At 37.1% G+C, this 13721-nt stretch overlaps 1 protein-coding gene across 50 annotated transcripts in view; it reads left to right on the forward strand.

The window, feature by feature from the left end:
- The window catches only part of SLMAP (sarcolemma associated protein), a 148066-nt gene that overhangs the window by 42913 nt on the left and 91432 nt on the right, over positions 1 to 13721 (forward strand). The window lies entirely within an intron of this gene.

Consider the following 13721-nt stretch of genomic DNA (forward strand, 5'->3'; position numbering starts at 1 on the left):
GTTGAAATGGAACATCATTTGTATATATAATATACAAAATGGCCTTTCCAATATAAAAAAGTTGACAAGATTATTGTAGATAAATTGGCCAAAGAACCATGTAATCAGTTCATTCAAGATGAATATATGTAGTACAAAGACATTCATCCTTGCCTGTAACAACAGAAATAAATATCTTACAAAATGATGTTACATTAAATTTGCGAAGTCAAAATATCTAGTGCTAGAAATGTTGTGATAGTGATATTAGCCTTGTATGTTGGTCTAGATCATGTGCAAAACAGTGTGGTGAAAGTGGTTAAAATCCTTTGAGTAGCAAGATTCTGAGGTACGCATTTTAGCTTCTTTGAATGTAATGAAAATGTTCTAATAGTAAATTAATAATAGAGAAAAAAAAACTGAAAGATAACAGCTACAGATTTTTTCCCATGTGCTAAAGTCCAGCCTGGTTGTGCTTTGTTTTCTGTTCTTGTCTCCGTGACTCACCCAAACTTTTGAGGCACTAACCCAACTCAGTTTTTTTTCTTTCTGGCCTAGAGAGCTGCATATGAGCTGAATCCTGCTTTTCCAGCTTTGGCTAAATCCTAGATCCACTTGTTCTTTAGTCATATGATTCACACTTTGGGAGTTGCCCCCACCTGACTCCAAGAAAATGCTTTTAACTTTCTCATTGTGAGTACATAATTCTGTCACATCTTTTCTATGCTTTACTGATTTTGTATTAGGTGCTCCACTGAAAATATTCTTCCAGTTGATTTTTTTTTAAAGTTCTTTGCAGAGTTCTTCTGCATGGGTGGGGCCAAACACTTATGAGTCACTCCCAGTTAGTACAGTACAGTATAGCCATCCAAGAGTAAGTAATTTTTTAGTTGACAATTGACATATTATCTGCCAAAAACTGATAAAGTAGAGCTAGAATCAAGAAATGGAAATTGATCCTTGCTCTATTTATTTCCCCCTATATCTTTTAAGCTGTCTTTTTTCTTCCAATGTAAAAAATTATTTCCATTTCTGATAAATTTTTATTGCATTGATAATATTTTTCCCTGAGTACTAGCATTATAGATTTCTACATCATCCATGCTTATATACTTTTCCTTGTTATATTAGCTGTAAAACTTTTGTATTGTTAGTTGAGTTTATATAAAGTCATAGCTGAACTATTATGTAACAATCAAGAAAGCAGGCATGATAAAAAATAAAATTTTCCTATTCATTTTATTATACTTGATAACAATTTTTGGCTTATTAAGAAATACATTACCAACTGTCTTTGTATATAGAGAGAAACTGTATATACTCTTTTACTAAAACTGTAATCTACTATAGGCAGTGGTATAATTGTATTTAGTTCCTTTAGTCTTTTCCACTCAGATTGTCTTGACTACCTAGGGACCTCAGGGAGAAATGACCCATAGATTCTAGTAAATTGTGAAAAATTACTGCAGCAGAATTGAAAAGTCCAGCCTTTCAGTGGTTTGACTTTTCTTGATCTCCTCTGATCTCTGCCAGCATATTCAGGTCACTACAGCATCTCTTTTTATATTGGTAGAGGTATTAGTCCTTGGCTATTTCCCCGGCCTCTTAGTTATTTCTTTTCCTGATTTTTTTTTTTTTTTTGTAATTACCTTTCTGACTGTTCTCCTTCAAGTATTTTCTCTACTAATTCTCCATATAGTGTTAGTATTCCTAAAAGTTCAAATTGTTGTTTTTCTTGTAAATGTTATTTTTGGACCATCTCTTGTATTTTAATTACCATGTAAACACTGATGCTTCTTAGATATCTTTCTTGAGCCCTGAGGTCTGAATTTTCTACCCACTGAATGCTTACGTTTATTCACTTGGGTGCCCTGTAGAGACTCTAAAAACAATATACCCCAAACTGAAATGAATCTTTCATCACCCCTTATCCAGTATTTCCAAACACAGATAATGGCATTATCTTATCCAAACACAGATAATGGCATTATCATCAGTCCAGTAACTCACACTAGAAACTGTTATTTTCAACACTGAGCACATAGGATCTGTCACTAAGACCCTTTCACTACTTCTAACAATGTCCAGTTTAGGACCTTATTATTTCTTTATTTCAGTAATCTCCTAAATAGCCTCCCTGCCTTCAGCCCTCAAGCCATTCCCTCTGAGTGAAATGTCAGTTTGATATTAGTATTTCCTTTCTTAAACCTCACAGTGGCAAGTCCCACATGATAAAGGTTGTACTACTTCATATATCTTAAAAGTCTTGGTGACTGGTTACCTCTGCAGCCTGACTTATTGTAGTCTCAGTCTTTTTTTTTTTTTTTTTTTTAATGGCCACGCCCACAGCAGGCATATGGAAGTCCCCTGAATCCAAGCTGAAGCTGTGGCAATGCTGGATCCTTTAACTCACTGCTCCAGGCCAGGTACCAAACCTACGCCTCTGCAGCAACCAGAGCTGCTGTAGTCAAACTCTAAACCCACTGTGCCACACCAGAAACTCCCTGTCATTCTTAGTCTTGTGTTTCACATGCCAGCCCTCTTTCCTACCCACCTCCCCTGCCCCACACACTATGTTGTTTCTCACCTCTGTTTGTTCATGTTCTTTCAGCCTCCTCCTCTCTTATACTCATTCACTCTTACTCAGCCTTCATGACTCAGCATGGAACAGTTCCTTCAGGAAGGCTTTTCTGAACCCTCAGGATTGGGTCAGGTACCTCTCCTCTTTATTGGATTATTCTTATTAATATATGAAACAGATTTTTCTCTTATTAAACTCTTATCTTGCTCATTTCTTTGCTTCCCTTTAGAGTAAAATGTTTTAAAAGATTTGTCTGTGGTTTCTCATTCCTCTCCATCCATTTTTCTTGAATCACTCTGGTGAGACTTTCATTCTCTACCACACCCACACAGTTCTTGTCGGGGTCATCACTGGTTTTCAGGTTGCTGTTTTCATTGGTCATTTCTTGTTCCTAATCTTCCCTGATTTTTCAGCATCATTTCACATAGGTGATCTCTTCAATACTCTTGGAAAATATCGTTCACAGTGGTTTTCAAGACACACCACTTTCCCACGGTTCTCCTTTATACCTCACTGGCCATCTTTTAAGTTTTCTTTGCTTGGTCTTCATCTCTCTCACCTGTATACTTTGGACTGCTCTGTGGATCCGTCTTTGGTCATTTTGTTTATCTGAACTTGCTTTCTTAGTGATTTCATCCTCTCTCTTGCCTTTAAATTCTTTTTTTCTTTCCTTTTTCTTTTTAGGGCCGCACTCATGGTATATGGAGGTTCTCAGTTAGGGGTCGAATCGGAGCTACAGCTGCCAGCCACAGCCACAGCAACACTGGATCTGAGCCGTGTCTGCGACCTACACCACAGCTCATGGCAACACCAGATCCTTAACCCACTGAGCAAGGCCAGGGATTGAACCCGAGTCCTCATGGATACTAGTTGGGTTCGTTAACCACTGGGCCATGACGGGAACTCCTAAATTCTTTGTATATGCTGATGACAACCAAACTTTTATCTCAAGCCCAGACAGTTTCCCTGGACTCCAGGCTCATGTACAACTGCCCTTTTTACATCTTCACCTGATTTATAACATATACCATAAATTTAATATGTCCAAAGCTGAACTCCCAATACCTCCTCAACCTCCATAAAAAAAACCTTGCTACTTTCAGCCCTCCTGGTTCAAATAGAGACAACCACAGTTGATCCTTAAACAACATGGGTTTGAACTGCATGGGTCCACTTATATGCAAATTTTCTTTGATAGTAATTTCTAAAGTGCTACATGATCCACAGTTGGATGAATTCCTGAATATGGAACTGAGGATACAAAAGATCTGTGTATACTTAGGGCTGTGTATACTTAAGGCTGTGTATACTTAGGTTAAAAGTTATATGTGGAAGGTTGGTGCCCTTAACCCCAGCGTTGTTCAAGGGTCACCTGTACATTCTTCTGAGTTGCTCTGGTCAAAAACTTTCGTATCCTTCTTAACTCCTTTTTTCATATTTTACATCCATTCTGTCAGGAAATCTTGTAATGTACAAATATTATCATTTTGTTTGTGTGTGTTGTGTAAAAAGTTTAATATTACGCTTTTCCAGTTTTATAGCATTGTTTTATTTTAAGGGCAGGGATCCTGAAGACCATAGTTATATCAGATCAGTTATATCAAAATATTCATTTTTTGTTTTGTTTTGTATTTTTTATAAAGTTTACTATCTGTGCTGTGCAGAAGAGGCTTAGCTGCTTCTGTGCACAGGTTGTGGTTATTTATGGTAATACTCACGTGTAAGGGGGCAATGACATGCTATTTTTAACATCTGTATGTGTTAAGAGTTCAGCTGTTACTGATCTATTTATGTCTCTATCAGCTGTTTATTGTTTAAGTAATTAATTGGCAAATTATTTTTAAGAAACTTAAGAAAGGTTATAAGGAAAAGGCATAATAGAAAGTCTTGCATCAGTTCCCTAACTGAAGAAAACCAAAGTCATTACATGTTTATGCATATTCTGTGAATTTAGTAGTAATAGCTACCATTTGTTTAGCAGTTACTATGTACAAATACTGTGCTAAATGTCTTACATGCTTAACATCATTTAACCTTTACAACAAACACTCTGAGGTACATAGTGATATCATCCTCAATTTACAAATAAGTGTTTATAAATAACCTTTATAGCTAAAAGGATGCTCAGAGAGGTTAAATAATATGCTTACAGTCACAGAGTAAGTTGGAAGGTGGTAGAGCTGGAATTCAAACCTTTAATGTTTGAAATGCTGTGTTTCATAGAGCATACTATGATTTGGATGTAATACACCTTGGCCTATCCAATGGTAAATCAAAACTTTATAGCTTTCATTCTGGAGTATTTCATTTATTCATACTATATTTTAAAAAATCATTTGTTACCTATTGACAGGGCACAGTGTTGTAAATTAGAAAAGAGGGCATGATAGTGCTGTTCAGAGTATGATTTGGACATAGAAGTTTGGGAGTTAGCACCTTAACTTGGAATAAAGCTTAAGTCTCTGATTTAGGTGTTTATTTAGTGAGAAATGTTATCTCAGAGAGGAACTGTATTTGTTAAGATGTTTAAACTGGGCTTCAGAAAGAAAAGGGGGGCTCTTAGGAAGTAAAGAGTGTAGATGAGTGGAAGCAAGGGCTTTTTGGGTCCAAGAATGGCATACGCAAACATCAGACCTGGGGCTGGTGTAGGGAATTGCTAGTAGGTAAGCAAGGATGGAAGAGTGGAAAATCTAGTTTGATAGGATGCTTGGGGTCATTGTGAAAGATTTTGAAAGTTGTCACTGTTTTCACATTTAAATTTGAAGGCAGCAGAGGGTCAACAGCCATTTTTTAAAGGGAAACAAAATGATCAGATTTGTATTTTAGGAACTAAATCTAGCATCAGTTTGGAGGGTGGAGAGTGGTGAATCATAACCATCATTTTTGCAACTGTGTGCACCTGGATTAGAGGAACGGTAATGGGAGTGAAAGGCTGTGCGTAATTCAGAGATTATTCTGATTCAGAATTTGTAGGAATTGGTGACATATTGATTGCCCTATGATAGTATTTGTTATTATTACTGTTTTGCATTTGGTCTAAGTGGCTTTTGAAAATCACATTCACTCTATTATTAGTGGCTGATGGCTGAATTCCTGTGCGGAGGTGTTCAGGAAATGGTGGGTAAATGATGGAATGATTCTGGGCTATAAATATCACACTCCTGACTTATTTATTTAAAATACTTGTTCGAGGAGTTCCTGTGGTGGCTCAGTGGTTAACGAATCCAACTAGAAACCATGAGGTTGTGGGTTGGATCCCTGCCTGGCCTTGCTTAGTGGGTTAAGGATCCATCATTGCCGTGAGCTGTGGTGTAGGTTACAGACGCGGCTCGGATCCCACGTTGCTATGGCCCTGGCGTAGGCCAGTGGCTGTAGCTCCAGTTCGACCCCTAGCCTGGGAACCTCCATATGCCGAGGCAGCGGCCCAAGAAATAGCAAAAAGAAAAAAAGACCAAAAAAAAAAAAAAAAAAAAAAAAAAAGCTTGTTTGAGGAAGCTCCCCTGTGGCACGGTGGGTTAAGGATCCAGCCTTGCTGCAGCTATGGCACAGGTGGCAGTGCAGTTTCAATCCCTGGCCTGGGAATGTCCACAGGACCTGGGTGCAGCCAAAAAAATAAATAAAATACTTTTTCAATGCCTAGGCATTCAGCAGGCATTTTGTTAAGGGCTGGGGATAACATTGAGACAAAGGGACATCACTTACCTTGATCTTCAAGGGATTTGTCATAGTCGAGAGGTGTTTAATAGACCTTATTTGCCTTTCTTACTTTCTGTTTAAACTTTGGGCATATGATTTAACTCCTTAGCTTGTCTGTTCATGTGGGCTACTACTTTTTCATAGTATTCTGAAGTTTTTTCTGAAGGTCATGTATGTAAAGTGACTAGCATTATCTCTGGCATAAGCAAATGCTTGTTGCCTTTTAATCTGCCATGGGTATGGAAGATGGGAAACTCAAATTTATTAGGATTTTGTGTCAAGTAGGTGACAGAAGGTAGTGAATACATTTCTGAAATAAATTTTTAAAAGTTTACCTTTCCTGATTATTTGGCATCATAAGGCCTGATTGCTGTTTTATTATTTTACTGTGACTGTAGATAGGTTACTTGACTTGTGTGTCAGCCTCAATTTGCTGATTTGGAAAATGATCAAAATTGTTCCTATTTCACATGATGGTTGGACATCAAATGACCAGACAGACAAGAATAGCATAGCAGAATGGTTGAGGTTAAAAACTTTAAAATGTACATCCTTCCCCATTATTAGCTTGGGAGGAAACCCTTTGGCACATTAGTTAACCTGTTTTAGTCTTATTATCTGTAGTATAGGGATAATAAAACATCTACTCAGGAATTCCCTGGTGGCTCAGTAGGTTAAAGATCTCCTGTTGTCACTGCTGCAGCTCAGGTCACTGCTGTGGTGGAGATTTGATCCCTGGTCTGAGAACTGATGCTGCAAGCATGGTCCAAAAAGAAAAAAAAAAAAAAAATCTACCTCATAGGATTGTTTTAAAGGGTAAGTGAAAAAAATGCAGGGCAAGTAGGTTATCCAAGCATATGGTAAGCACTCAAAAACTTTGATTATTATAAATTATGTGGTATCCTTTTGATACTACTAAACAATTAACTTTTCTTTGTATGGCTTTGCTCAGTGGTTAAAATTTCTGTATACATAGGTGAGTTCTTTATATAAGTGCTGTTGCCTTTCATGGCAGTGAAAGAAATCAACGATACTTTTAAAAGAAAACTTCACAACAGCTTCAACTGTGGCTCTTAGAGCCTTGGAAAAATACTTAAGGCCTTTGTGTGTAAGCCATAAGTGGAGGTGGAATTTGAAAGTGATACGTTTTTGTATTATTAAATTTCAGTTCAAAATTTAAAAAAGAATTAGTGATGGAGTTCCCGTCGTGGCTCAGCGGAAACAAATCTGACTGGGAACCATGAGGTTACCGGTTGGATCCCTGACCTCGCTCAGTTGGATCCTGCGTTGCTGTGAGCTGTGGTGTAGGTTGCAGACCTGGCTTGGATCTGTCGTTGCTGTGGCTCCGGTGTAGGCTGTTGGCTATAGCTCTGATTAGACCCCTAGCCTGGGAACCTCCATATGCCTGCACTGGGCGGGGGTGGGGGGGTGGGGGGGTGGGGGTGGAGGTAAGTGTGGCCCTAAAAGAACAAAAGACAAAAAAAAAAAAAAAAAATTTGGTGACTCTTAATTGGAGGCATTACCTATTCATCCTGAGAAACACTGGATGTCCTGAAAGATGTTGGTAATAGACTATATATTTGAACATCTGAATCATGTGGGGGCAGAAAAATGGGAGCCATCTGCACTATACTCAACTCTCTAAGGGGTTTATTTTCTTTGGTCCCAAGAGTCATTTCCCATCTCAGTCAAAATGATTATTTCATAAATTGCATCATTGTTATTTCTGTATATTGATGTATAGCCATCAGTGATTTTTATTATTTTGTTTTCTCCTTCAAAGTAGAACTGTTACACTTTTTAAAGAACTCAGCTTTGAATGTGTGAATGTGAAAGACTTGAGATAAATCTCTTGAATTAACTGTTACTGAAAATGGGAGACATGGAGTAAAGAACAGTTTTAAACATTAACATTTTTGCCAACCCGAGTAGTTGTACTTAAAGAGTGAAAAAGGCATCATAATTGTTTTCTTTATTAAGCATTTTAAAAAGCTATGAATGTTCTTTCCCCCCACCCCCCCGCCCAGGAGGTGCTATTTTGCATCTTTTAACATTTCCATTGAGTTTGTTTGCCTAATGAATTGTTCATTGTATTGGGAGGGTTTTTTTTTTTTCCTCCAAAAAATAAGATCTAGATTCCTATTTTGCCAGTGTTCAATGGAAAAAAAATCTTTTTAGTTTCTCCCTCTCCCCTACTTCTTAGTGACGGTATAAATCAATATCATCTGTCCATAGATCAAGCATATTGTGTGTATTATTAAATAGTGTGTAGGGCTACAACCTTTAAACATAATGACTTTTTCTGTATTTCCCACAAGTGTGATCACAATGATTTCCTTTTGTGGCAAACAAGAATATTATTCTATGTGTTCTGTTTGTGAAGTTTTTTAGCAGAGATAAAGAGCAGTGGTGCAGTTATTTTGTTATTGTTTTAGCTAACCTCAGAGTGATTTAAGCTAACATTTTGTGAGGAAAATAATGACCTATAAAGTATTGTCAGAGTATTGTGTATTTAAAATATCAAAATATCCCTTTACCTTTAATATGCTGAAATATGTGGCATTTTAATAAATAAATATTTAGTTTAGATATTGAAATTAAAAATGTGTTGTGAGCCACACGGTAAGTCCAAGATATTGAAATTAAAAATTTAACATTGTTTGAGGCAGAGACCTCTTGGGGTCTAAAAGATTGAGTTTGGGATCAGTATCTGTTCTTTAATTATACCTAAGTAGGAGTTTCAAAAACAAAGTTGCATGCATCTTGCTGTGATTACATACCATGAGTGGAGAAAATAATCAGGATTTGCCTGTCAACCCATCAGTTTTGGGATGTAAGAAATAGGTTAATCTCCTTCAGATTGGATTTTGGTAGAGGGTTTCAGAATCCTCACCTCTCAGAACTGTAGCATTCTGATGGTATATTTATGCTGTATCTTGCCGAAATTCAGTAATCTATTTTACTTCTCTTAAATTTTCGGTGAAGAATTGTCACAATTTGCATGCATGTTTTAGAAGGGTGTAGTCATTCTAGCTGTGTTTTTTATATTTTGTAATGTTCTCATTGAATAAGAAAAGATTTCTCCCTCTCACCTTCTCTACTTCTGTTCTTCATAATCTTATCTATTCCTATGTGGAAAGAGAGAAATACTTTTGCTTTCTCTTTCTCTTACCGGCCGGCTCCACAAAAAATAATTACTTTACATAAATGTGGAATGTCACGTGAAGAAGGAAAAAGTCCTGGCAATTTCAGTAACTTTTTTTTTTTTTTTTTTGGTCTTTTTGCCATTTCTTGGGCCGCTCCTGCAGCATGTGGAGATTCCCAGGCTAGGGGTCTAATTGGAGCCGTAGCCGCTGGCCTACACCAGAGCCACAGCAACACGGGATCCGAGCCGCGTCTGCAACCTACACCACAGTTCACAGCAACGCCAGATCCTTAACCCACTGAGCAAGGCCAGGGATCGAACCTACAACCTCATGGTTCCTAGTCAGATTCATTAACCACTAAGCCACGACGGGAACTCCTCATAACATTTTTAAGACCTTTGAGTATATATCGGCAAGTTCATTCTAGTTTACATGTGAGATTTCATTTGGGTGTGGACACATTACCACTTTTGTATGTGTTTCCGTATAGTATATCAGTAAAACTTTATATTTCCCCCTTTGGTGGCACAACTTAAAAATTCCACCCTCTGAAAAATGTGGTGTTCTGCTAGTCTGGAAACCAGAAAGCTTATATAAACAAATTCATATTGAACATGCATGTAAACCTCATTTGTGTACTCTAAGAAATAATTAAATTATTGGTGGCAAAAACATACAAGTTATGGATCTCCCTATTTCTAGTGACTCCCACTGTAGTTCATCCTACACACAGCTGCTAAATTATCAGAGCTGTTAGAATAATCTCCCTTAAACAGTATTTTCATCAAATTCTTTAGTAGGGCTTCTCTCTTAAGAAGTGGATTGCCCAGTGCCGTCATTTTGTGGCTTCACTCTTTTACATTTCCCCACTTCTTCGTTTGTTTGGTTTTTGTTATCTTCTTTGGCCAGGCCTTAACTATATATAAATGTACTATAATACCTGTTCCTCCTCCATCTCCTCCTTCTCCTTGCTTTTCATTCAAATCACTTCCCTTCACTCCTAAATGCCTCATTAGCAACTCACTGTGCCTAACTATATTTCTCATGAGTCTCTCAGGATTCTGGTACTTTATTCATACCAAATCTATTGTCAGTGTAGATGTACCCTGCATTTGATTTTATGGATGTGCAATCTCTCCAGACAGGTGCTTTCCCTCCCTCCCTTCCTTCTCTTTTCACTGAGGTATACGGAACCTACACCACAGCTCATGGCAGCGCCAGATCCTGAGCCTAGTGAGTGAGGCCAGGGATCAAACCCACATCTTCATGGATTCTAGATGCGTTTGTAACGCACCAAGCCACAACAGGAACTCTCCAAAGCCTGTGTTTCTTAATCTATAAAATAGAGATAATAATAGCTACTTGGTAGGATTGTTGTAAGGATCAGATTGCAGACACTCAATAAATGGTAGCTATTATAGAAACTTGTTTGGTTTGGCCCCAGCAAAGATTTGTAGGTTGAAATATGGGTAATGGGAGTGACATCATAAGAAATGACAGAGGAGAAGCTCCAAAAATTGGTTTCTTCACCTAGATCCCTGCAAAGTTAGCATGAACTGTTTGAAACAATTATTTTGGAACTCTTGAGTCTAACACTTGCAGCATCCAGGGGAGTGCCTGATGAAGAAAGAGGCTGGTAAATTTCTGAAAATTTTACTGTTTTGCATAGTGGATATCATTTTCCATCCATTAGCTCTGTGGCGATTAACTGTGGGTATGGTGGCCCATGATTTCTGTTGTGACTTGGCTTGTCTTTCAAAAATTGGGGTTGTGTGTTTTCATCACTGCTTTTGATTGCTGATGGCCTAGCACAGAGACTGGCAGTTAGTTGAAACCCCTCAGGCTAAAGTGGCTTCTCTGGCATCTGCCAAGGGAATTTAAAGAGGCAAAACACACTCCTTCCTCCCTCCTTTTCTTATTGGATCCTGACATTTAAGGAAATCCCTGTCAGGTCATAGGATGACCATGGAGATAATAGAACAGAGACTATGTTGATAACATATGACAAGGAATATGGTCTTTGCAAAAAATAGTTTGGAAAAGTCACTAATAAACTGATGACTTCAGCTTTCATCAAGTAATAACAGCAGTCCCTAGGGTAAGGAGATTATAGTTACCACATGAGGAGATTATAGTTACCACATTACAATATTCAAAATGTCCACTTCTCAACAAAAAATTACAAAGCATATAAAGAAACAGGAAATTATGGCTCATTCACAGGGAAAAAAGAAATTGACAGACATCATCCCTGAGTCCAGACATTGGACTTATTAGACAAAGACTCTGAATTAACTGTTTTTAATATATTCAAAATGCTGAAGGAAACCATAGACAAAGAGTTTAAAGAAAATCAGGTGAACAATGTGTGAACAAGTGAGGAAAACCAGTAGAGAGATAGAAATTGTTAAAAGTATAATAGCTGAAGTAAGAATTCAAAGGAAAGTTCAGTGACAGATTTAAGCTGTCAGAAGAAGGAATAAAAAACTTAAAGATAGGGCAATTAAAATTATCCTGTCTGAGTACTAGAAGGAAATAATGATGAAGAAAAATGATAGTACTTAAGAGACCTATGAGACACCATTAAGTGTACCTACATGCATTATGGAAATTCCAGAAGAAAGGGGCAGAAAAAAATTAATTGAAGAAATAATGACTGAGAAGAACTTTATGGGTTTTTTAAGCTCTTATATTTAGGTCTTCAGTCCATTTTGAGTCAGTTTTTTATATGGGTTGAGGTAGGGGTTCAACTTCATTCTTTTGCAAGTGGTTATCCAGATGTCTCAGCATCAGTTGTTGAAGAAACCATTCTTATTGCATGGATTTGGCATTTTTGTCAAAATTCGGTTGACTATAAATATACAGGTTTATTTCTGAATTTTTAATTCTTTTTTATTTATGTTTGTCTATCTTTATGCCAGTACCACACGGTTTTGATTACCGTAGCTTTGTATTAAGTTTTGAACTTAGAAAATAAGCTTCCTCCAACCTTTTTTTTTGGGGGGGGGAGCTTGTTTTGCTTATTTAGGGTCCCTCACAATTCTGTATGAATTTGAGGATTGACTTTTCCATTTCTGCAAAAAAGAAAAAAAAAAAAAAGAGGTCATTGGAATTCTGGTAAGGATTCCATTGAATCTGTAGATCACTTCGGATAACACTTGACACCTAAACAATAATTAAGTCTTTCAGCCCAAGATAATAGAATGTTCTTCTGTTTTACAAGCATACCTCAGACTACTGCAGTAAAACAATTATCACAAAAAACCAATCACACAAATTTTTTAGTTTCCCAGTGCATGTAAAAATTATGTTTATACAATATTGTTGTCTATTAAGTATGCAATAATAGCATTATATCTTAGAAAACAGTGTACATATCTTAATTAAAAAACATTGTTCTTGGAAAAAATGGTGCCAATAGACTTGTTTGACCCAGGGTTACCACAGACCTTCAGTTTGTATGAACAGAATATCAGTAAAGCACAGTAAAGCTAATAAGTTCAGTAGAATGACGAATGCCTGTATTTGTCTTTATTTTCTTTCAACAATATTTTGTAGTTTTCAGTGTATAAGTTTTTTACTTCTTCGGTTAAATTTATTTCTTAGTGTTTTACTTAGATGCTATTGTAAACTGAATTGCTTTCTTAACTTCCTTTTTGGATTGTTCATTGCTTATGTCCACACACAACTGATTTTTTGTGTTTCTTTTGTAAATTGCAATGTTGCTGAATTTATTAGCATGTGTGTTCTGTGGGATTTTCCATATATAGAATCTTATCATCTGTGAATAGTCATAGTTTACTTCTTCCTTTCTAATTTGGATGCTTTTTATTTCTTTTTCTTGGGTCTGGCTAGAACTTTAGTACAGTATTGTGGCAAAAGCAAGTTTCCTTGCCACGTTCCTGGTCTTAGGAAGAAACTTTCAGTCTTTCAGTGTTGAGTATTGATGTTGGATCTTGTCAAATGCCTTTTCTGCATCAATTAGAATGATTTTGTGGTTTCATTTCCCCCCCTCCTTTCTATTAATGTGGTATATTATATTGATTGACTTTCTTATGGTGAACCACTCTGGATAAATCCCACTTTTTGGATAAATCCCACTTTTTCAGCAAGCCAAGCCACTGCTTTTCCAATGTGGGTGAGTTCTGTGTTAGGACTCACTTCAGACCTTCATGTGGCCCCCAAATATATTAGAATAGATAGAATATTTATTAGATATTAGTAGAATTTTTTTTTTGTCTTTTTAGGGCTGCGCCCACAGCATACAGAAGTTCCCAGGCTAAGGGTCAAATCAGAGCTATAGCTGCTGGCCTAAGTCA

The sequence above is a fragment of the Sus scrofa genome, chromosome 13 (assembly GCF_054392235.1).
Source record: "Sus scrofa isolate SSC_HxYL_T2T_F1_AM1 chromosome 13, Sscrofa_HxYL_maternal_Yorkshire_Landrace_v2.0, whole genome shotgun sequence".
NCBI lineage: Eukaryota > Metazoa > Chordata > Mammalia > Artiodactyla > Suidae > Sus > Sus scrofa.